This window comes from Monodelphis domestica, chromosome 3, assembly GCF_027887165.1.
Source record: "Monodelphis domestica isolate mMonDom1 chromosome 3, mMonDom1.pri, whole genome shotgun sequence".
Taxonomy (NCBI): domain Eukaryota; kingdom Metazoa; phylum Chordata; class Mammalia; order Didelphimorphia; family Didelphidae; genus Monodelphis; species Monodelphis domestica.
This window is the reverse complement of record NC_077229.1, coordinates 258,146,692-258,170,949: the sequence shown is the minus strand read 5'-3', so window position 1 is coordinate 258,170,949 and position 24,258 is coordinate 258,146,692. Positions and strand designations below refer to the sequence as shown.

Below are 24,258 nucleotides of genomic sequence, written 5' to 3'. Positions count from 1 at the left end.
CAACAAAGTCCAACATCAAGAAATGTAAAGAGAAATTCCATTTAAAATAAAGCTAGACAATATAAAATACCTTATAATCTTGTCAAAACAAACACAGAAATTTAGGTAAATAAATTCAGATCTAAGCAATTGAAAAAAATACTAATTGCTCATGGATAGGCCAAGCTAATATAATAAAAATGACAATTCTACCTAAATCAAGTTACTTAATCAGTGCCATACCAAACTACCAAATAATTGTTTTATAGAACTTGAAAAAAATAATAACAAAATCCATCTGGAAGAGCAAAAGGCGAAGAATATCAAAGGAATTAATGGGGGGAGGGGAAACAGTACCAGATCTCTACTATAAAGCAGTAATCATCAAAACGGTCTGGTACTGGCTAAGAAATAGGATGGCAGATTAATAGACTAGATTAGATACATAATATACAGGGATAAAAAAATCTTAGCAATCTAATATTTGATAATATTTCTCCTTAACTTTTGGGACAAGGACTCACAAAATGACAAAAATTTCTGGGAAAACTGGAAAATGGTATGGCAGAAACTAGTTTTAGACAAATATCTCATACCCTATATAAAGATAAGGTCAAAATGGGTATATGATTTAGATATAAAGGGTAATATCATAAGCAAATTAGGGGAACATAGAATAGTTTACTTGCCAGATCAATAGAGAAGAGAAGAATTTATAACCAAAAAAGAGATTAAGAGCATTATGAGATGTAAAATGATTACATTTTGATTATATTAAATTAAAAAGGTTTTGTACAAATAAGACCAATGTTAACAAGATTAGAAGGGAGACAACAAATGGGGAAAATGTTATAGCCACTTTCTGTGATAAAGGACTAATTTCTCAAATAAACAGAGAAATAATTCAAATTTATAAGAATACAAGTCATTCCCTAATTGAAAAATGGTCAAAGGATATGTAAAAAATAGACTCGAACTCTGGACTTCAGTCCCCAGAAGTCCTTGCTATACTTCCCCAGAATGCTTTGAATTTTCATGTGGGTGGAGATCGAGAAAGGATTTAACCTGATTGCAAAGGTTTTTGGGTCTCTTTTGGACTTCCGTTTTGGAGCAGAGGCATCTTTTCCATGATGTGAGATTATCTTGTCTAGGCCACTCTGGCCTAGGCACGTGTTTCCTATCCTGTATTTTCTTTAATCCTTAATCTCTAATAAACCTCTAAAAATATATAATACTCCTTGCAGAGAGAAACTAATTTCTACCTAACTCAGTCTCTCCTAAAATTTTAATCTTTTACAGTCTGGTGACCATGAAGGGATGCTCCTTTTTTGGAGGCTTTTTTAAAAAATACAGTAGTACAAATATGTAGATATCGAAATCCCCAAAATTCTCAATAGCCCAATTAATTACAATAGCAAACAAACACACTTTCATATTTCATATAAGTTGCTGTATGACATTTTAAAACCTATGAATTGATGGATATTTGTCACAATTTTTACAATCATAGCAAATCTTTCAACCTTGGTATTTAAACATATTTTTAAACAAAGTAAAACTCATCTTGGGTTAAGAACATAATCAAGAAATCTATATATCATTCTGGTGGAAGTAAAATAGTGAGCTGAAGAGTACTTGCATGTGCAATATACTATTTCAGTTTTTTTTCTCTCCTTTTTATATTTGAAGCACATGTCACCAGCATTAAGGTTTTGATTTTTCAGTACTACAAGTTTGAGATACATTTGTCAGAGCATGCCCAAAAAGCTTGTGACTATAAAAACGATGCCACTAATTATTTAAATAAATTATGGGACTTTGCTTAATGATTCTATCTGATTCCAGGACAAGAGATACACACAAGAGCCATTTCACAGAGCCAAAGAAAAGCCAATGCAGGATGGATTGATGCACTTCTAGGCCAATACAAAGGTTTTGAACCTAGTGTGAGACTTGGGGTTGCGGACACTTGACTTATGTTAAGATGTAGGCCTTCCTTGTGTCCACACTCACTCTGAAGATACTCACAGATGAATATCCCCAAACTTGGCTCCTACTTGGCTTCTATAATCTAGTCCCCTTTTCTGCCTCTCATAGTGTGGTACCTTTCCGTAGTCCTGGCTATTGATTGGGTAAATGCATCATTGCTAGATCATTTTGATTGGGCCCCGATTGAAGGACCTGTTGTAAATTTATTTTTCTTTTCACTTGGAATTTTTACACATAAGACTTTGATAGTCTATATTTTCACCCAGAAATTTTTCTTTTTTTTTGGATTTTTCTGATGTCTTTTTAATATCTCTTGCCAATTGATTCATATACCTCATACCTCCGCCATGCATCCCTAAGTGATCCTTTTTTTAAAATCACCCTCTTAACGGAGGGAATGTAAAAAAATATCATTATTTAAATTGCAAAGTTTAAATTCCTTTTGAGAAGAATTTTAGGTAAAAAAGAAGCTACCTCTCTGATCCAGAACTGAACTGTTGGAGAAGCCACCATGAAGAAGCCTCCAGACCACAAGCTGCACAAAATGAACTTTGGGTGTGGTTGATTGAACATTTATTTGTATGTATACTTTCATGCCAAAGGGGACTGCCCCCCCAACTGGCTTTTTATCAATGCGTTCAGTAACTATTGGTTTTGTTCTTTTTTTTCCTTCTTATCCTCAAATTACTGTAATGTTTACGTTGATTATGTTTTCATGATCCTTTTTGGGGAAACTTGTCTCCCCAATAACGATCAAATGGAGGAATGTAAAAAATAGACTCGAACTCTGGACTTCAATCCCCAGAAGTCCTTGCTATACTCCCCCAGAATGCTTTGAATTCTCATGTGGGTGGAGATCGAGAAAGGATTTAACCTGATTGCAAAGGTTTTTGGATCTCTTTTGGACTTCCGTTTTGGAGCAGAGGCATCTCTTCCATGATGTGAGATTATCTTGTCTAGGCCACTCTGGCCTAGGCACATGTTTCCTATCCTGTATTTTCTTTAATCCTTAATCTCTAATAAACCTCTAAAAATATAATACTCCTTGCAGAGAGAAACTAATTTCTACCTAACTCAGTCTCCCCTAAATTTTAATCTTTACAGATAGCAGTTTTCAGTTGATGAAATGAAAGCTCTCAAAAATAGAATAATATCAATAATTATTTTCAATACTAGAAAAATGTTTTAAATCATTATTGATTAGAAAAATGTAAATTAAAATAATTCTGAGGTACCATCTCATACCTATCATATTAGCCAATATTGCAATAAAGGAAAATGACAATGAAAGGATTTGGAAAAATTGAGACACTAATTCATTGTTGTTGGAGCTCTGAGGTGATCCAAACATTTTGAAGGGCACTTTGGAACTATGCCCAAAGGACTGTAAAACTGTGTATACCCTTTTATCCTATAATACCACTAATAAGCCTATATACTAAGGAGATAAAAAGAAAGAGTCAAGGACCCAATTGTACAAAGTATTTCTATCAGATCTGTGGCAGAGTTGGAAATTGAGAGAATGTCTATCAAATGGGAAATGAATGGCTGAATAAATTGTGGCATATAATGGTCATGAAATATATTATTGTGTCGTAAGAAATGATGAACAGGATGATTTCAGAAAAAGCTGGAAAGACTTTCATGAACTCATACAAAGTGAAGTGAGCAGAATCCAGAGAATGTTGTACAAAGTAACAACAATATTGCATGATGATCATCTGTAAAAGTCTTGACTATTCCCAGCAATACAATGATTTGGGGCAGTCTGAAGAGACAAAGAATGCTATCCATCTCCAGAGAAAGAACTGTTGGAGTCAAAATGCCAGTCAAAGCATACTATTTTTTTCTTTAGGTTTTTTTTTTCTTTTGAGGTTTTGGTTTTATGAGTATTCTCTTACAACAATGACCAATATGGAAGTGTGTTTTGCATGATGACACATGTATAATCCTGATTAAGTTGCTTACCAACTCCAGGATGGGGAAGGAAAGGGAGGGAGATAATTTGGATCTTACAATTTTGGATAACATTGAAAATTGTTATTACAAGTAATTGGGAAAACAAAATACCAAAAAAAGAGAAAGAAATATAAATGTGAAATCAAAAGGGAAATGGATGAAGTGTTTACATTGTAATAGGGAAAGGTAAGACTAGTATCTTCTCATAACCCTAATGATATCTGAGATCATAAAATAACTCACCTTGGATAATCTTAGAGTGATTCCATTGTTTTATGACTAAAAAAAGAAAGAGATGGAGAAAGAAATACAATGGCTAGGAAGGGGATATGAAAAGTAGAGAAATTACAATATCATATAATTGGGATGCACAAGTAGAAAACTATACATAGAGGAGGGATGGGGTAGTATCAACTCTACCTCTATTTCAACTTGACTTTGAAATATATTCAACTCAATACTGGAAAAACTAGTGGTATAAGGAAGATGAGAGGGGAGGAATAAGAGGGAGAGTAGGCTAAAGAAGATATTATTGTTGTTCAGTCTTTTTTCAAGGGATTAATCATAAATAAAACAAATTCTAATTTCAGGGAGTGGATTGTTAAGTGTAAACCTTAAAATTCCTTAGACTTATAAATGTTGGAAATTTCACCATTGGGATATTTCATACTTGGAAAATTTCTTACTGATAGTCTATTGGAATGGGAACCCCATTGGCATGGGAGGTTCCTTCTCTTCCCTTCTTCAGATTACTTTAGGACAGAAACCTTTTGCTGAACAATGGAAAGGACTTTGACCTATGCTTAAGCATAGAACAGGAATTTCTTTGAGTCTTGATTGATTTTAGAATTGATACAATGGAGATACTTGGAATAAATCTCCACCCTATTCAGTCCTAATAGGATTGAGTAAGGGCTGCAGCCTAGATCAAAATTTAATTATTCCAATCTCTACCCTACTCAGGTTAACAGGATTTAGAAAGGGCTGTAGCAAAGGAGCAAAGATTTAATCATTTGAAAATATGACCTTCAACAGACATGTGCAAAGCCTCTGGGCGGTCCTGGGTTAAGCTAGAGCCTCCATTGGCACAGGGAAATTGATGGACAGTGATTGGTAGATGTGAGAACTGAGGGGAGGCAACTTGGATGGTTTCCTTAAAGATCAGGGGGGTCTGAAGACTCGGGGGGGGGGTGTTGAGGAGTTGATCGGTGTGGTGGCAGTGTACTCTGAGAAGCTTGCTCTGAAGGAAGCTGAAGGTGGGGGCCTCTGAGACTGTTTCTCCATTTTGGTCACGTGAGTAATAGGGACTGATCTCCTTTCTTTGCCCCAGCTATCTAAGGGCTTGGGCCTTTTGGCCCAGCCTAAACAGAAGGGGTATTTAAGCCCTATTCCTTTCTCTCCCTTTTTCTCTCTCTCTATCTCTAATTCCTTTCTTCCTCCTATTGTAATTAAACTCCATAAAAGATTGACTGCAAACTTGAGTTTTCATTTAGGAATTACATAGCTGAATTCCTTGGTGACCTTAATATATATCAGTCTTTTAAAGTGATTCCCTTGTAACATAAGGGAGGTTCTAAAAGAAAAAAAAATGAAAGAAAGGAGCCAAAATTAGAGGCTAGGTGACAAAATTAGAGTAGAAGGATCTGGAAATAGATTTTTTCAAACACAAAGCACCAGTATGGAGAAGACTTCTTTCTACACTTTCCTTTTTTGTAAAGAGGGAAAGAGGGAAAAGGTAGGAGATGTAACATAAGGATAGGATGGAGAGAAATAAAATCTTAATGGATATAACTGTGAATATGCGTGAGACTAACTCACCCATAAAATGTAGGAGGGTATCAGAATGGTTTAGAAAATAGATTCCAAAATACATTGTTTAACAAGAAGACAATTTTTAAATTAAGGAAATTATTAGAAATTATTTCCCCTAACCATACATAAATAAAATAAACAGTTTAAGTGAAATGAGTGAATATTTTTTGAAAATGCATAATAGACTAGTAACAATATAAAAAAGAGAATTTACAAAACTCAGTCTCATTAAAATAATTCGAATGAAGCCATAAATGAATTCCCAAACATGGGGGGAAACTTGGGAAAAAATGAATTTACAAGTGAATTTATAAAACATTCAAGTAATGATGAATTCTAATATTACATGAACTCTGTAAAAATAGAAAAAAGTAGAGATTCCTTCTTTCAAATTTCTTTGATGATCAGAGAGAGTAAAATTAAAGAAGGAAACTATAAATTAGCAACCCTAATGAACATTAACATAAAATGTTTAAATAAAATATTAGTAGAGAGGAAAAAGTAACACCCCAAAAATGATATATTATGAACTTATACCAGAAATTCAGAGTGGCTTCAATATTAGGAAAACTATAAATTTAATAAATCATATTAATAATAAAATGAATTAAATGAATAGAGGAAAAGTTCTTGAAAAGATATGACATTTACTTCTATTATTATAAGAATATTAGAAATACTAGAAAAACATCAATAAATGGGCTTTTTAAACAAGTTAACTTGTGTATTAGAATTAAATTTTAATGGTTTGACTAAGATATATGAAAACTATAAATAATAATGGTGCCCACCAATTCAAATTATTATTGTTCAAAGTCAAAATGACTTTAATAGTTTTTATTTACAATAGAGGTGGAAAGAATGAAAGCAGAGAAATATGAAAGGGTAGAAAAGACATTAGCCTATCTAACTAAATACTGTTCCAGTGCTCAACTCAGCCAGGACTTGTTGACCTTCAACCAGAATTAAACTCTCTCCAGAAGACAGGAAGAGAAAGCCAGCTATCCACTCACCCAACTTCCCTCCAAGAGACAGATCAAGACAATGACTCAAGCTAAAGATGACTCCTAAGACAGACTTTCTTCCTTGAGCCTATATTCTTGAAGCTGACTTCCTTCTTGAAGTCCAACTCCTTTTGGAAACTAACTTCCTTCTTGAAGTTGACTCCCCTACCCCCCAAAATTCAGGGCCTTCTTGTCCCTTCCCTTCTTCACAAAGGTCAATCATAGCTTCCAAACTATCCAGCACTGCTTAGAGGGCAGTGTTTGTGGGAACCACTTCTCACCTTCTGGAGAGGTGAATACTCATCAAAAGAGCTCACAGATTCCTGGTTTACTGAGGTGTGAATTCTCATTTCCTGGCTGATTGAGTTGAAAGGGTGGAGACCTCCTCCACCTAGAGCTAATTTGGGTGTTCAAGCTTCTGTTGATTAAATTCAAAAGTAGACAAAGGAGAGTTAATCCTGTCTTCATAATCTGGTGAGGTATTAATTAGGGGTACTTAAGTTATTGTTAACCAAAGTGTTAACTCAAAATAGATAGAGGGAATACAGGATTCCCTTTCATAAGTGCAAACACAGAATAGACAAAGAGAACAAAGAATTCCTTTTTCACACTTGTATTATAAAAAAATAAATAAAGTAATGATGTTTAATGTAACCTCTCCTGTTCAATTTAATGCTAGAAATGCTGGATATAGCAATAGATCAGAAAAATAAATTGAGGGAGTAAGCATAAACAAGAGAAAATGAAGTATCACCTTATGATAGTTCATTACCGAGCCAATTAAAATTTAATTCAAACAATAATTTCAGTTAAATAGCAAGTTATAAAATACATCCACACAATGAAGAAGAGATTAAAAGAAAAATTTATTTCAGAATTACTATGGAATAGTAAAAATATTTTGGATTATCCCCATCAATACACAGCTAAAAAATACATGAATGCAATTGCAAAACAATCTTTTCAGAAATAAAGGAAGACTTAAATAATTAGAAGCATTAATCGCTTTTGGGCAGGATGAACCAGTATAATTAAGTTGGTAATATTATCTAAATTAATTTCTTTATTCAGTGCTATAGCAATTAAGCTGCCAAAAGATTATTTTGTCAAACTAGAAAAGGAATGAAATTCTTTGGAGAAATAAAAAGGTAAAGAATATTTGGGAAGTTCTGGAAAAAAAGAATAAATGGGAAACAAATTACAGTAACAGATCTCAAAGTATACTACAAAGTAGTAATCATCAAATTGACTTCCTACAGGTTCAAAAATAGAGATGCTAATTAGTAGATCAGATTAGGCACTCAATAAATAGGAACAAATGAATCTAAAATACTAGTGTTTGAAAAACACAAAGACTTCAGATATTATGGCAAAAACTCAATATTTAAGGAAAAAAAACTATTGAAAAAAACTGGAAACGAGTCTGGTAGAGATTAGGTTTAAACAAGCACACTTCATACCATATATCAAGATTAGCTGGTATGTATACATGACATCTATAAATGGTCACAAAAATCTGTACATATCTTGGGAAAAGACATAAAATTAAAATAGAGTCATTCTCTAATCTAGTAATGACAAAAAAGATATGAATATGTAGCAATTCCAAAATGCTTCCCCAGGACAGATGCAACAGCAACAGTGAATTCATGTGCCTGGTTTCTCACAGACTCTCCAAAATTGGTCATTTTACTAAGCTTTATCATGCTTATGGCTATGATGTAGAAACTCAATCCTGCTTTAATTTGCATTTCTCTTTAGTAATTTGCAGCATGTTTTTATATTACCTTTGATAGACTGGATTTCTTTTGCTTCAAGTTTTGTTTTTCCTTTAACCTTTTCAGTGGGGCAAGGATTATAGGGGGATAAAATGAGAGCTTCTTAATTTAAGTTAAAATCAACAACAAAAATAATTTGTCTGTGACACTTGCTAATTGTGTTCTCTGCATATGTTGAAGAACTGAGTAGTCTTGGTTGTTCAGTCATGCGTGTATGATTCTTCATGATCCAATGAACTGTATCTTACCAATATCGCTCATGGGGTTTTCTTGGCAAAGATACTGGTGTGGCTTATCATTTTCTTCTCCAGTAGGTAAAGACAAACAGAGGTGAATTGGCTTGCTAGTCAATGCTTGAGGCTGAATTTGAACCTGGGTCTTACAGATTTCAAGCTCAGCGCTCTATCCACCAATCCACTTAGCTGCTCCCAAAATCAGTTTAGTGAAACCATATCGGCTTTGCTCTTCTTGTTCTTTTAATCTAATATCATGCAGTCTTTCTAGAGTAGAGAGTCAGATAAACACAGAGAAGCTATGGTTCCCCCTGACTCTCTGTCTCGTGTCTGTCTTTCTTTCCAAACATACATATGCACCTATATAAAAATATATATAAACATAAAATGTATTATCTATAAAATAATATATTATATATCCAAGCATATTCATAGAAGACATATACATGGTTATATAAAAATTCTAATAACTTTTAGGCAAAGTAATTTGGAGTTTGATAATAGTCCACATTTGCCACAATATGTCCTAATCTTTCCATAACGCCCCCCCCCAAAAAAAAACCCAAAACTGCCTCATAATTTCCTAGTCTAGGTCTTGGTCCTAAGTAGATGAAGTAGCCTGTTCCTTAGGTAATAGAGGAGGGAAGGAAATCAGACCAGAACCTAACTGGAGATTTGTATAAAACCTCTTTTTGCTCAGTGTTGCTATTTTGAATTTCTTCTAGTTCCATAGAGGCCCAGGTAATGTTCCAGTGAAACAGGTGGTGTTTAAAAGTAAAATTTTGTAGATGGAGGGAAAATAGAGAGCCTTTGCCACCTGGACAGAACAGCGGACTCAGACTATATAATAAACAAGGAACAGTCATCTCATCAACTAGTCTGCAGATGCCTAATTCAGAATTTGCAGTAGGGAAATGCCCCATTCCTCCGTACATCATATGCACCTTGTGTCAAATATCTGCTTTTACTGACAGCCATCTAATAGTCCCCTGGCAAAGGGCCATAGAAAGTAATTAAGTTTCCAAGTTGCACAGTTAAAGCAAGAAAAAATTGTGATTTTTCTCACCGTCTACTGGAACCTAGAATACAAAAGCTTAAAAGAAGTCATTGATGGTGAATGCCTAATGCAGATGTGAAATAAAACCAGGGCAATGCAAAGCGTGGGATGGTCTTGATAACAGAGGGTGTAGAAATCCCTATATTCTTTTAAGTTTGGTAGACAGAATGGGGGAGAGAAATTCTTATTCTCCTGGAACATTCAATGGGGTATCACATGTTCTTAAGCAATAATGTCTCTTGTGGATTGGTGTCCAGACTTCATGGTCTTGGTGGTCTCAGAATCTGTCTTATAGTTGGTAGGGATCTCAGAATGAACAAGTTTAAGTCATACCTACATAGGAATCTTCTCTATAATAGCCCCAACAAATGGTTAATTACATGGAACTCTCTCATGATGGGTAACTATCTTCTGGGTCAGGACATTTCACTTTTAGATAGTTCTGATGTTAGGAAATGGTTCTTAGAGTGAGCCAAAATCTGTCTCTTTCCAACTGGAACCCTTTATATTACTATTCTAACCTTTGGGGCCAAACAGAAAAATATAAATCCCTTTCCTACATGTCAGTTTTTCAAATATTTCAAAGGTTGTAGAGTTGAGGAGGACTCTAGAGAGTATCTATCCAATTCAACCGAAACCTGAATAGACATCCCTGAGCTGTCATTTGGCCTCTTCCAGTCTCCAGAAGTAGCTCGCTAACTTAGAGCAAGTCACTCTCCATCACCTTACTGGAGCTTGCCTATCCAAAGAGTGAAAGACATCAATGAATGTCCGATAACAGTATAGAATGGAATTCAGTTCCTGGCTCCATTTTACAGAAGACAAAGGTAATTTTCCTGACAAGTGAAGCCAGGATTTGCAGGAAATCAGATTGTTATTCCCAGACTTTACTTTGGTCAGGAGACAATTAGACTTTATGAAATTATGTTCCTTAGAATCAGACCTTCTGGAATTAGGTTCCTTTTTCAGCAGGTTGGTGGGTGCTTGGGGTGGGGGGACAGTATTTTCAGTAAAGGGCAAAAAGATACACTTATGTCTCTTCTTCAAGAATTATCCTGAGACCTGCTGTCAAGTGATATTAAGAATGTCCCTGAAAGAAATCAGATGGGAAAGCAAAGATGGAGTGATAGGTTTTGCTTTAATTTCTTTCTTAGGTCCAGTTTACTTTTTGAAGTTCAAACTAAATTTCAGCATTCATTATCATGGTATAAGCAAACCAATCAGGTTTGGTTGAACAAACATAGTATAAAAGTCACTGTTTGGGGTGCTTGATAAAGGAAAGTACATTAAATGGGGGGGGAGCCAATAGCCCTGTCTATATATTTAGTCCCATGTTGGCAAACCTGTGGAATGTGTGCCAGAGTGTGCCAGAGGGGGCTGCTTCCTTCCCCCTCTCTATGAGCACCCGAGAACATTTCTCCCATCACCACCTCTATGCCCAGTAGTCTAATGGAAATGCTTCCTCCCTCCCCTGTCTGGGGTAAAGTAGGGGGCTCACATGTGGCATGAGGCTTGGAGGAAACCAAGGCAACTTACACAGGGATGCATGACCAGTAAGTGTATCAGGCTGGATTTGAACTCAGGTTTTCCTCACTCTAGGTCAAGGGCTCTATCTGTTCTACCACCAGCTGCAGAGTATTCCTAGTGCTTAGCACAATGCCCATCACAGAGTACTTATTGATTGTTTGATTAATTTGGGCAGCTAGGGGATACAGTGGATCGAATCCTGAGACTGGAGTCAGAAAGTTCAAACCTGTCCTCAGAAACTTACTAATTGTGGCTCTGAGCAAGTCCCTTATCCTCTGTTTGCCTATTACTTCATTTATAAAATGGGGATAATGATAGCACCCAGACATAGGGATATGATGATCAAAATAATAATTATGAAGTGCCTGGAAAATGGTAAGTTCTATATAAATGTTAGTTGTTATTAATTATCATTTCATTCTGATTCCATTACCAGGATCTTAGCTAGCAACCCCTCCCTGCTTTTTACTTGCCTGTTGAGAATACATGAATTCTGATTCTGTAGGTAGATATTATTGTCCTTTTCAGCTACTTGTCGTCTGCCAATTTAATAAATTCTCCATGTATGTATACCTGAAAGTCATTTATAAAAATTTTAGCAGTCTAAGGTCAGTAGAGGAGTATTGTCTTTAGAGAAAAATATACATAGACAAGAATATATAGCTATATTCTAGTTCTCACTTTAAAACACTGAGAACAGAACTGAATCTGTGGTTAGCACACAGAGAGGATCCCTGAGAATGGGTGCTATATCTGTGTCTGCCACCAGATGATGCTACAATCCCTGAGGTACCATCTGGAATAACTAAATTCCTGTTAAGAAGCTGATCCCATTCCCTACATGTAGGGGTATCAGCTGCTTCATCTTTCAAATTTCTTAGCCTTTCCTTTTTGTGCCTTGCCAAATGCACCCAGAGATAGGTAGGAAGCCAGTGAATAGATTACTGGCTGTGGAGTTAGGAAGATCTGAGTCCAAATCTAGAATCAAATGTACTAGCTGTGTGATATTGGCAGGTCATTTTATAAAATCCCTCTCTGCCTCAGTTTCCTCAGCTATAAAATGGGGATAATAATAGCACCTATATATCTAACTTTCCTCTGATATATTTAATAACCCATCTGAAGAATAAGAATATAGTGGTGCACTACAAAGCAACAATCATCAAAATAATCTGGTCCTGGCTAAGAAATAGAATGGGAGATCAATGGAATAGATCAAATAAACACTATATAGGGGGTAAATGACTTTAGCAACCCTGTGTTTGAAAAACTCAAAGGCCTCAGCTTTTGGAATAAGAATTCACTGTTTAACAAAAACTCCTGGGAAAATTGGAAAATATAATGGCAGAAACTAGGTATATAGGTCAATATCTCATACAATATACCGTTAAAGTCAAAATGGGTATATGATTTAGATTTAAAGTGATACCATAAATAAATTAGGGGAACACAGTATAGTTTACCTGGAAGATCTTTGAAGAATAGAAGAATTTATGACTAAGCAAGAGATGGAGAGCATTATGAGATAAAATGAATAGTTTTGATTATATTAAATTGAAAAGTTTTTATACAAGCAAAACTTATGTAACCAAGATTAGAAAGAAAACAACAAACTGGGGAAAATTTATAAAAAATTTCTCTGATACAGGTCTAATTTCTCAAATTTTTGGAGAACTAAGTCAAATGTATAAGAAAACAAGCTATTCCCCAACTGACAAATGGTCAAAGGATAGGAACAAGCAATTTTCAGATGAAGAAATCAAAACAATCAGTAATCATATGAAAAGATGTTCTAAATTACTCTAAATTAGAGAAATGCAAATTAAAATGATACACTGAGGTACCACATTACACCTATCAGACTGGCCAACATGACAGTAAAGGAAAGTGATAAATGTTGGAGGGAATAATGTATATAAAATTACATATGATTTGTAATATATGCTTATCCAAGAGAGACAAATTCTCACATTGGTTATATCCAAAAAACTTTATCACTTTCTTTTTTTCCTCCTTTCACCCATCCTTCCCTCTTCCCCAAGAAAGCAGGTAATATGATATAGATTGTACATATAATTATCATGCAATATATATTTCCCTGTTTGTTATGTTATAAAGAAAGACACATCTCACATATACATGTTTTGATAAACCCATGCTCAGGGTTTATTTCATAATCTACCCTTTTCTTTCCTGTTAGTGTGACTGTATCCATTACAAACTTGTTTTTCAGTCTCAAATGAACCCTAACTATTGCATGATGATCCCATTACTCTTCCCTAATTTACTAATGTATTTCCAACATGTCCAATCCTTATCCTTTCTCTTCAAGCCTCCTACCTTTCTCCTTCCACTCTCTTCAGAAGACTTTCTCATACTTTATTTCAAAAAATAGGAGATATCTATCATAACTCTTTTCTCCTATTCTATACTTCAACATCCCTTGATATTACTCCTTATTATCTCCTCTGCTCCACCCTGACAAAAAGATGACTCTTTCCCTAGCTAAGGCCAACACTTCTATTTTTCCCCTCAATCCCATTCCCTTCTATCTGTTCTGACCATGTTCCCTTTTAACCATCTCCCCTCACATCCAAAAAGTCTCTCTCCACATATTTGCTACTTCCTTGCTACCTACACACACACATCTAGGCTTTAAAAATACCTTTATTTGACTTTTTGTGTCTTCATTTTATAGACATACTAAGAAAATGTCATCTACATTCATTGCCTCTAATTCCTTTTTTCAAACTCACTTCTCAAGTTGTTACAATATAGCTTCTGATTTCTCTATTTAACTGAAACTTCACTCAGTGTCTCTCTGTCTTTCTCTTTTCTCATCATCTCTTTAATTATTAAACTGGTGAATTTTTCAGGCTTTATCTACTTGACCTATTGGTGGTATTTGTCCTCCACTGACCTCCTTCCTTTTTCTGTATATTCTTCTGTCCTTAGATTTCTATGACATTACTTTTTTCTGGTTCTTTTTTCACCTGTATGACTACTCTTTGCTGTATCATTGTCCATCTCCCAAGACTTTGTTTTGGACCATCTTCTATTCTTTGTCTAAATCCCCTTTCATAGTGATTTAATCATCTCCTATAGGTTAATTGTTACCAAAATTTATACCAATGACTCCTAGGTCTATGTATCCAGGTCTATTGTCTCTCCTATGTTTCTGACCTATATAAACAGCTTCCTATGGCACATCTACCAATAGACATGCTGGAGTTTTAAAAATTCACTTGTACAAAGAGGAATAGATAATTTCTCCTCCCACCTCCTAATCCACCTCCACAAACTTTGATATTTATTTTGATGGTACTTCCATCTCTATTCACCCAGGTTTGCCACATTGGAATCAGCTTTGATTCTTTGCCCCCACTCTCAATAGCCAGCTAATTGCCAGGTTTTATAAATTCTACCTTCTCAACTTCTCTCACATCTCTCCTTGACCACACAGATATAACTCTTTCTACCAACCTGACTTCCACTCCAGTTCAAAGTCTCAGGGCTACCAGGATTATTGCCTCCTGATAGGACTCTGGGTTTTCAGTCTTTTCACCTAATCATTTATCCTCTACATAGCTGACAAAACAATCTTCCTTAAATAACAAGTCTGACAAGGTCACTACCTGATTGGAGGAACTTTAGTGACTCCCTTTAACCTCTTGGTTAAAATATAAACCAAGCTTGACATTTATAATTTTATACAATCTATTATTTCCAGTCTTCTTTTCCAGGATAGGTCTAGAGTAGTGGTTCTCAACCTTTCTAATGCCGTGACACAGCAATATAGTTCCTCATGTTGTGGTGACCCCAAACTAAAAAATTATTTTGCTGGCTACTTCAAAACTGTAATTTTGCTACAGTTATGATTCAGAATGTAAATACCTGATATGCATTATGTATTCTCATTGCCACAAATTGAGAGGTTGAGAACTGCTGCTCTAGAGTTTTCCTTATCATGCACTCTATGGTATACTCAAAGTAGGGTACTCGCTGTTCCCTGCACTCAGCCTTCCATTTCCCACCTCCTTGTCTTTGCTTTGGATGTCCCTGTTGACTTGGATATACTAATTAAAAATATTCCTTATCTTCTGACATAGAATCAAGACTATTGGTTCCAAGGGAAAAGGGTGGTAAAGGCTAGGCAATGGGAGTCAAATGAGTTGTCTAGGGTCGTACAGCTACTGAGTGTCTAAGGCCAGATTTGAACTCATAAAGATAAGTCTTTCTGATTCCAAGCCCAGTATCATTTAGCTCCCCTCTCATTTTACAGATGAGAAAATGGAATATGAGAGAATTTAAGCTATTTGACTAGTGTTATACAATTAGCAAATATCTGCATTAGCATTCTGATTCAAGTCTTTTGGACTCCCAATAGTCTATCCACTGTGCCTCTTTATTAAAAAAACAAAAACAAAATAAAAACAATAGTGTTAATCTGTGTGACGCTTCTGTTTTATGCCCATGCTGCCATGTGGCCCCTGAGTAATCCCCACAGATTCATCTCCTCTACCTCTAGTATCCAAATGCAGGCACATTTGAACATTCCCATAACCCATAAGATATATGTGTTACATCAAGCTGGCACATATTAATTTCAAACTTATAATTTAAAAATACATGGTCACTCCACACTAAAATTGTAAGCATTGGAACAGAATAGAGCCATATTTTTATATTGAGATGTCTCAAAGCTAATTGAACAATCATTTATCACAAACTTAAATACAAATGTTATAATTAAAATTCTCTAGAGATTATATTAATTTATAATTACTTATTAGATAGTAAAGATTGGAGTAAGAAAGAGACAGTCCCATAATCACCAGGCTGCACTTAACTAATCTGAGTTTGCTGGACTTGTCTTTGTTCACTAGTCAAAACTTCTGAGCCAGGAAAACTCTCTAGACAGAGAAAGAGAGAGGAGGAAAAAATGGCAAGCCATGAGGCCTCTGGTATCCTCTCAGAGCATCCATGGCCCCTAATTAAAGGTTTGTTAAAGGGATTTTCTTAATCTCTCCCTCTGCCTCCTTAAGAGGCTAGGGAATGGGATTTCTAAGTAGATCAGAACTGACAGGAGTCAATGAGTCAGAGCTGAAGATTGTTACCGGGGAGACTGGGACTGAGGGGAGGAAGTGGCCAGCCCTCTGACAGGAAGTTAGGGCGGACAGTTGGTGAGTGAGAGGAGAAAGGAAGCAGCTGCTGATAGTTGGGGGTCTTTTGTCTTTGGGATCTCTAGAGAGCAGGAGGTCTGTCTCTGAGGCAAGGATTGGCTGGCAGTTGGCTACTGACAGTTTGGGCTGCTATAGAAAACTAATTGAAGGAGTGAGAGTGGTGACTGTCTATTATTGTAGGTAGTTAGGTAGTTGGTGAATCATTTATAGAACAGGTTAAGATAGGCCTGGTATACCAGGCAGTAGAAACTGTCCTCAGAAGACAGTTAGAGGTAGGTTTAGGAAATTTTAGGTAGTATTAGGAATTTTAGGTATATTTGTAGGGTACAAGATTAATAATCTCTCTTTCCTCTTTTCTACCTTTCTGTCTGTACTTATTTCTTAGCTTAAACAAAGTTCTATTAAACTGTTCTCACTTTGTTGAACTCCTTAATTTAACTTTTACAGGTGGGTCTAATACTGACCAAAATGGGTTTTAAAAGCTTTTCTTTTAAAAGTGGAAAGAGGAGTACAACTTATATTAATTTCACACACTAAGGATATAAAATGGAAAATAATCTCTACCCTCAAAGAGCTCAAATTCTATTTCTGAGGGAAGGGTATCCACAACATATATGTGATCATTTAGGAAGGGGGTAGAAAACATTAACAACTTGAGGAGCCAAAAAAGTTTCATAAATGTTAAAGTTAAAAACACCTGATTCTTAGTCTCCATAGCATTTATTAATATTTACTTGAAATAGAGAGCATAGGGATAGAGGGAGATTATCCCTATCCTAACCTTGCCAGCTAACCAAACCATGTGTGCTCTACCTCATGGCTCTCAGCCAGTGCCCTGAAAAGCACCCATCCAAGGGAATAGAGAGAAATCACCCCTTGCTACACCCTCTTTTATCCTCTCCTTTACTCTAGACCCCACCTTTCCCTTCCAGGTCATGTACCTATGTCCCTGCCCCAAGCTCTCACATGCACACAGTGTAGGAATGCAGGTCAGATGATCCCGGTATGTGATTCCTGGGGAGAGGGTTCCCTTTACACATATATTACCAGATACTTCAGAATATAAGATACAGAGGTCAGAAAAACTATACCCTGGGGCAGCTGGGTGGTTCCATGGATTAAGAGTAAACTCTGTTTGCCTCAGTTGCCTCATCTCTAAAATGATCTCAAGAAGGAAATGGCAAAATACTCCAATCTCTGCAAAAAAAAAAAAAAAAACTCCAAATGGGGTCACGAAGAGCTGGATGCACTCAAATGACTCAACAACAATAGCAAAAAAAGAGGAAAATAAAGTCCTTTGTAAACCTTAACATGCTTAATTGTTGTTGTTGCTACTGCTGCTATTGCTGTCATATGACTGAGTGGAAACCATTGTCTTTGCAATCAGAGGGTCCTAAATAAAAACTTGGCTCTGCTTTTTCCCAGAATCAGAGACAGTGAGAGTTGGAGAGGACATACATAGCCATCTAGTCCAACCCATCCATGAAAGGAATCTCTGCTATAACATACTTGACAAGTAATCATCCAGTCTCTACTTGAAGGACTCTAAGGGAAGGAAGCTCCCTGCCTCTTGAATCAGCCCATCCTACCTGAGGTGAGTCTAATTTCTAGGAAATTTTTCTTGATGCTAAGTCTGAATTTAACTCTTTTTTAAAACTTCCATCAAGTGTTTTAGGCTCTGCTTTCTGAGGCCAAACAGAATATCCTCTTCTGTATTCTGTATATATATTCTGTTCAGTCATTTTTCAGTCATGTCTGACACTTCATGACCTCTTCTTGTCAGAGCTGCTGGAACAGTTTACTATTTTCTTCTCCAGCTCATTTTGCAGAGAATGAAAATGAGGCAAACTGGGTTAAATGATTCGTCCAGGGGTGCATAGTTTACCAAGTGTCTGAGGCCAGATTTGAACACAATGAAATGAATCTCCCTGACTCTAGTCTTCATACTCTATTTACTGTGCTACCTAGCTGCCCTTTTCCATGTGATAATCATTCAAATACTTGAAAACAAATGTCATGTTCCTCTTGAGTTTCTTCTTCAGATAGGTTTCTTCAACTGATCTTTATATGCCTTGGAATCAAGGCCTTCCAGAATCCTGGTTGCCTTCCTCTGGACATTAGCCTGATTATGAACATAGAGTTTAAACTTGAACTGAGCACTATGCCTCAGAAGAAGCCTGATGAGGATAGTGTCTCATGGTCCTATGACCTCCTTATTCCTAGAAGCTTTACTTTTCTTAATGATCAACCAATTTTGGTCATTTTCCTCTGGACACCCTCTAGCTTGTTAATATCTTCCCTAAACAATGGTGCCCAGAACTGAACACAACACTCCAGGGACAATTTGAGAGGAGTAGAGCATGGCAAGACTCTCACCTTCCATCTTCTAGATGCCATGCTTCTAATGCAAGGCTCGAATTCTCTATTGAGGAAAGCCCTGGGAATGCCAACTTAGGAGGCTGCAGTATTTCCTGGCCTGCCACAGGCTCTGGAATTGTGTTTATTCTTATGGTATTTCTTGAAGAGTAGCAGGGAGAGCACACATGGATGTGTCCCAGGGCTCAGAAGGGCTAGTCTTCTTAAAGCCTCTTTCCAGCAGGCTATAGTAAGTTGGAAACAAAGCTTGGCTCTGCCTGGCTTGGCAGTGTCTTGATTTCCAGGTCCAAGACTGCAAAAACATAGGCAGATATTACCTTCAAAAAGTGATTTTCCTTAAGTAATTCAAAAGCACCCATTATTCTGTACAACAACTTTTGATTAGCAACAAATGGAGGGATATGGTGGGAGCTAAGGCCAGGAGAATAGAAAGCCAGGAAGCTGCTCTGGTCCAAAGCAGGACCACGGCCAGTGATTTGGAGATTCAGGAACTCCCACCAGCAAATGGAGGCAATCTGAAGCCAGTACATATAAATTTACATACTCCTTTGAGTGTGGAAATTGGAAGCCATGGGATCCTTGTGGGAAGTCAGACAATACCATTAGTTGCCTAGATAAGGGAAGCCAGACTAGTGCTTGAAGAGCAAAACAAAAGGAAAAATAGATTTGTGCAACTCTCATGGTGGTGCTAAGTCTAAGGGCTCAGTGTTTTAGGCAACTCTCTGGTTATAAATTCTAAGAAGTTGTAGGCCTACACTGATTGAGGGAATTTTTCTCACCTGGGAGTTCCCTATGTCTGTAATGAGGAAATGAGGTCCTGAGAAGTGAGTTCCCCAAAGTCATACGTGTTGCAAATGAGAGGCAGAATTTGAACCCACAGTCTCCTGATTCTAAATCCCACACTCTCTCCTCTGCAGTGTGCTTCTGTCATAAAGGCATTTGTTAACAATTAAGTGCTATATAAATATGAGATATTATTTTAATAATGATCACCTCATTTGAGGATCACAAATCTACCAGTTAGGTAGTGAAACATTTGAAACATTATTGTATCCATTTTAAGCTGAGGGGGATCAATTAAATTCTATGAATATATTAAGTGCCTACAGTGCAAAAATTTTTTAAATGGCATATCCCTGCCCTTTAGGACCTTAGATTGCCTCCAAATTTTTCCCTTCTCCAATTAGTTAATCAACAAATATTTATTAATAGATGGCAGAGTGAATAGAATGTTGTCAGGAAGACTTATTGTAAGTTCAAATCTGGTCTGAGATACTTGCTGTGTGACCTAGGCCATTCACTTAGCCCTATTTGCCTCCGTTTCCTCATCTGTAAAGTGAGCTGGAAAAGGAAGTGACAAATCATTCCAGTATCTCTGCCAAGGAAACCCCAAATGGGTTCACAAAGAGTCTGACGTGACTGAAAAAGAACTGAGTAACAATGTGCCTAAGTGCTATAGATACAAAGAAAGGGAAAGAGAAGAAAGAAAAAAAAGTGGTCCCTTGCCCCCAAAGAGTTCACAGCACTGAGCTTGTCATATATTGTGTGTGTGGGGGGTAATCTTTTGGACACCATGGGTCTCCTTTCCTCATCTGTAAAATGCAATAGTTGGATTAGATAATTTGTAGGGTCCTTCCAGCTACCATTGGTACTATAGCCATTGTAGGTCTCTGGATAAGGGTGTGACACATCAAGCCTGTATTTTAGGAAGATTATTTTGTCAATTGTGTAGAGAGGGGAAAAACTAGAAGCAGGGAAACCAGTGAGGAGGCTTTTGCACAGAATTAGGTAAGAGATGATGAGGTCCTGAACTCAAGGGGAGTCTATATTCTTACTGGGGGGAGATGGCATGCAAATTCATAACTCTGCCCATCTGTTTGTCTAGGTATCTCTCTCTTTCTTTCTATCTATCTATCTATCTATCTATCTATCTATCTATCTGTCTGTCTGTCTGTCTGTCTGTCTCCGTCCGTCTGTCTATCTGTCTATCTATCTATCTATCTATCTATCTATCTATCTATCTATCTATCTATCTATCCATCTATCCATCAATGTCTACTTGTCTGTTCATTCATCTATCTATCTGTCTATCTATCTTCTTTCTTTCTGTCTATCTGTCTCTATCTATTTCTTGGTCTGTCTGTCTATCTATATATCTACATGTCTATTTATGTATCTACATGTCTGCCTATCTATCTATCTATCTATCTATCTATCTATCTATCTATCTATCTATCTATCTATCTACTTGTCTAACCATCTCTCTCTCTCTCTCTCTCCCTCCTCTGTCTCTGTCTCTGTCTCTGTCTCTCTCTCTCTCTCTCTCTCTCTGTCTCTCTCTCTCTCTCTCTCTCTCTCCCTCCTCTCTCTCTCTCTCTCTCTCTCTCTCTCTCTCTCTCTCTCTCTCTCTCTCTCTCTCTCTTTCTCTCTCTCTTCATTCAGGAAATATGCAGATTGGATGTTACATTGAAGACACAACTATCCTTCCAGCCCTCAGTTTGCAACCTCAGAGTCATCCTTGACTTTTCACTTACTCCACCTTTCCCCTACTCCAATGTCTAATCAGTTGCTTAGATTTTACTGATTTCACCTTTGTTGTACATGTTTTACATGTATTTACATGTTGCCTCTCCCATTAGATTGTGAACTGATTAAGAGTTTTTGACCTTTCTTTGTATCCCTAGCACTCTTCTCTTTTCTCTCCTCTTTATAGTTACAGTAGCTTCCTATTGTCTACAGAATAAAATACTACTCACCCTGTTATTTAAAACCTTCCTCCCTTCGGATCCAACTTATCTTTTCAGAATTTTCTCCAATTTCTTCTACTGTACCATATGTTTTAGCTAAACTGAACTATGAGCTGATCCATAAACCTGGCATTCCATCTCCTCTTTTTTTTTTATTTTTAAACCCTTACTTTCTGTCTTAGAATCAGCACTAAACTAAGTGTTAGTTTCAAGGAAGAAGAGTACTAATGGCTTGGCAAGTTGAATGTGAGGGTTAAGGGCTAGGCAAGGGTTAAATGACTTGTCCAGGGTCACACAGTTAGGAAGTGTCTAAGGCCAGATTTGGACCCAGGATCTTCCATTTCCAGGCCTGGCTCTCTATCTACCGCTCCACCTTTGCTGCCCTAATCCATTTCCTTTATATAGACTAGTCCCCCCCAAGACTGGAATGTGTTCCCTCTTCATCTCAAACTCTTAGAGGTAACTGTATGGTATAGTGCATAGAAAGTTAGACAGCCTCTGACAGGAGGTCAAGTTCTGCCTCACATATGTGGCAGCTCTGTGACCCTGGGCAGGCAACAACCTCTCTGAGCCTCACTTACCTCATCTGTAAAATGATCCATTAGGTGGCTGTGATGAAAGTACCTTGCAAACCTTAAAGGCTTAAAGTCCTGGATAAACGTGGATTACTTTTGTCTTGGCATTCCTGGAGCCTAACATAATCTCTCCCCAATAACAGGTCCTTAATAAATGCTTGCAACCAGAAGGCAGAGGATAGTTTTCAGCTAGTTTTCTAGCTCCATTTCCACATTGTTCTCTCTCTAGGAAAATGAGATTTTTTAAACCCTTACCTTCCATTTTTAGAATCAATACTGTGTATTGTTCTAAAACAGAGGAGTGGTAAAGGGCTAGGCAAAGGGGGTTACTGCCCAGGGTCACACAGCTAGGAAGTATCTGAAGTCAGATTTGAACCCAAGACTTTTGGCCTGGCCTAGCGGTCCCTAGTGGTGAAAGTCTTTGGTTGAAATAGGTATATGGTGCTGGTAACATATAGAGGATTAGAGTAATTCTGTGTTAACTTAAAGAATTTCAATCTCTGTTGGACTCCCCAGCTCCCTTCCATTCCCTTTCTAGCTGTGCCGTGACAAAGACAAGCCATCAGGACATTGCAAACACAAACCTACTTTCTCTTATCTTATTTTTATTTTAGTTTATTTTGATGTCGAAATGCTCCAAGGAAGCAGAAGCATTAAGAATAAGGAAAGAGGGAGAGTTGCAGCCAAAGCAGCCATCATCACCCACTGGCTGTCCTCTAGGCAGGAGCCAAGTCATGTTTCAGTCATCAAGGAGGTGGACAGCAGGATACCGGTGCATCTGGGATTGCCTCGGGGCCTCCCAGACACATTTGGCGGGTCCCTGTTTCCCCCTTTCCCTCTTCAAGGCGCCGTATTATTGAAACCGAAGCCAGTGGCTGAGTGTGAGTGGAGGAATCTGTCCCATGGAAATATCTGGCCCAGTCAGGGATGGGAGGGAGAGGAGCTGATTAGTAAATTAATTTCTAACACGGCCTTTGCTCTCTCCAGAACAAGTCCCTTCATATAAATCAATTGGCTTTGCAAATGTGAACCACATGTTTTCTGTCTGACCTTGTCTCTTGTAGACGTCGGGATTGCAGGCACAGATGCTGAGGGTCATTTGGATCTGGCCCATGGGTGGGGGGAATGGGAAGAAGCAATGTGTGCTCTCTCCAGTTGAGAAGCCAGCCAAGCTACACCCATTGCTCTGGGGACTGGAAAACGGACAGGATGCCAGGCAATACAGTTCAACGAATAGTCCTTCGAAATCCTGTTTTGCTAAAGGCAAACCTGGTTGGCTTCATGTCTATTTCCCAGTGAGGCATCACCATTCTGGGTCCTCTATAGGATATATGGAGAGAAGTTATTTCAAGGCTCTGGGTTTGAACCCCATCAATGTTTCTCACTGGAGAAGCTAGGTGTTGCGGTGCATAGAGCAACAGACCTGGAGTCAGAAGGACTTGAGCTCAAATCAGACCCCAGACGTTAGCTGTGTGACCCAGAGCAAGTCACTTAACACTGTTAACCTCAGTTTCCTCATCGGAAAATTGGGGGAAGCATGGAATATTTTATTTGTCAGATTTATGGATAAGTGAAGGATTTATGATTAAACAAATATATAGAGTATGATGAGTTGTAAAATGGACAATTTTGATTATATCAAATTAAAAAGCTTTTGTATGGTCAGAAACAATGTAATCAAGATTAGAAGGAAAACAGGAAACTGGAAACAATTCTAGATCAAGTTTCTGATAAAGGCCATATTTTTCAAATATGTAGAGAATGCAGTCAGATTTATAGGCATAGGAATCATTCGTCAATTGACAAATGGTCAAAGGATGTGAACACAATTTTCAGGAAGAAATCAAAGCTATCATGGTCATATAAAATGCTTTTAATCAGTTTTTAAGGGTCACTGACTAAATTCCTACATATGCAAAACACATTTCAACAGGGTGTGTACCTAGGGAATTTATTTTATTTATGAAGTATGTCATAATGGTAGAATTTGAGCCCAAGTTCTCTGAATCCTAATTTATTTATTGAATACTCAATCATAA

General features: G+C 37.2%; 1 long non-coding RNA gene across 3 annotated transcripts in view; it reads left to right on the top strand.

The window, feature by feature from the left end:
• Positions 1–16,348: 16,348 nt before the first annotated feature.
• Positions 16,349–24,258, top strand: part of LOC103093239 (uncharacterized) — a 68,134-nt gene continuing 60,224 nt past the window's right edge. For all 3 annotated transcript variants that reach the window (XR_008917665.1, XR_008917666.1, XR_008917664.1), the window contains exons 1-2: positions 16,349–16,596; positions 17,947–18,115. This is a non-coding gene — a long non-coding RNA (uncharacterized LOC103093239). The remainder of the gene's footprint in view (positions 16,597–17,946; positions 18,116–24,258) is intronic.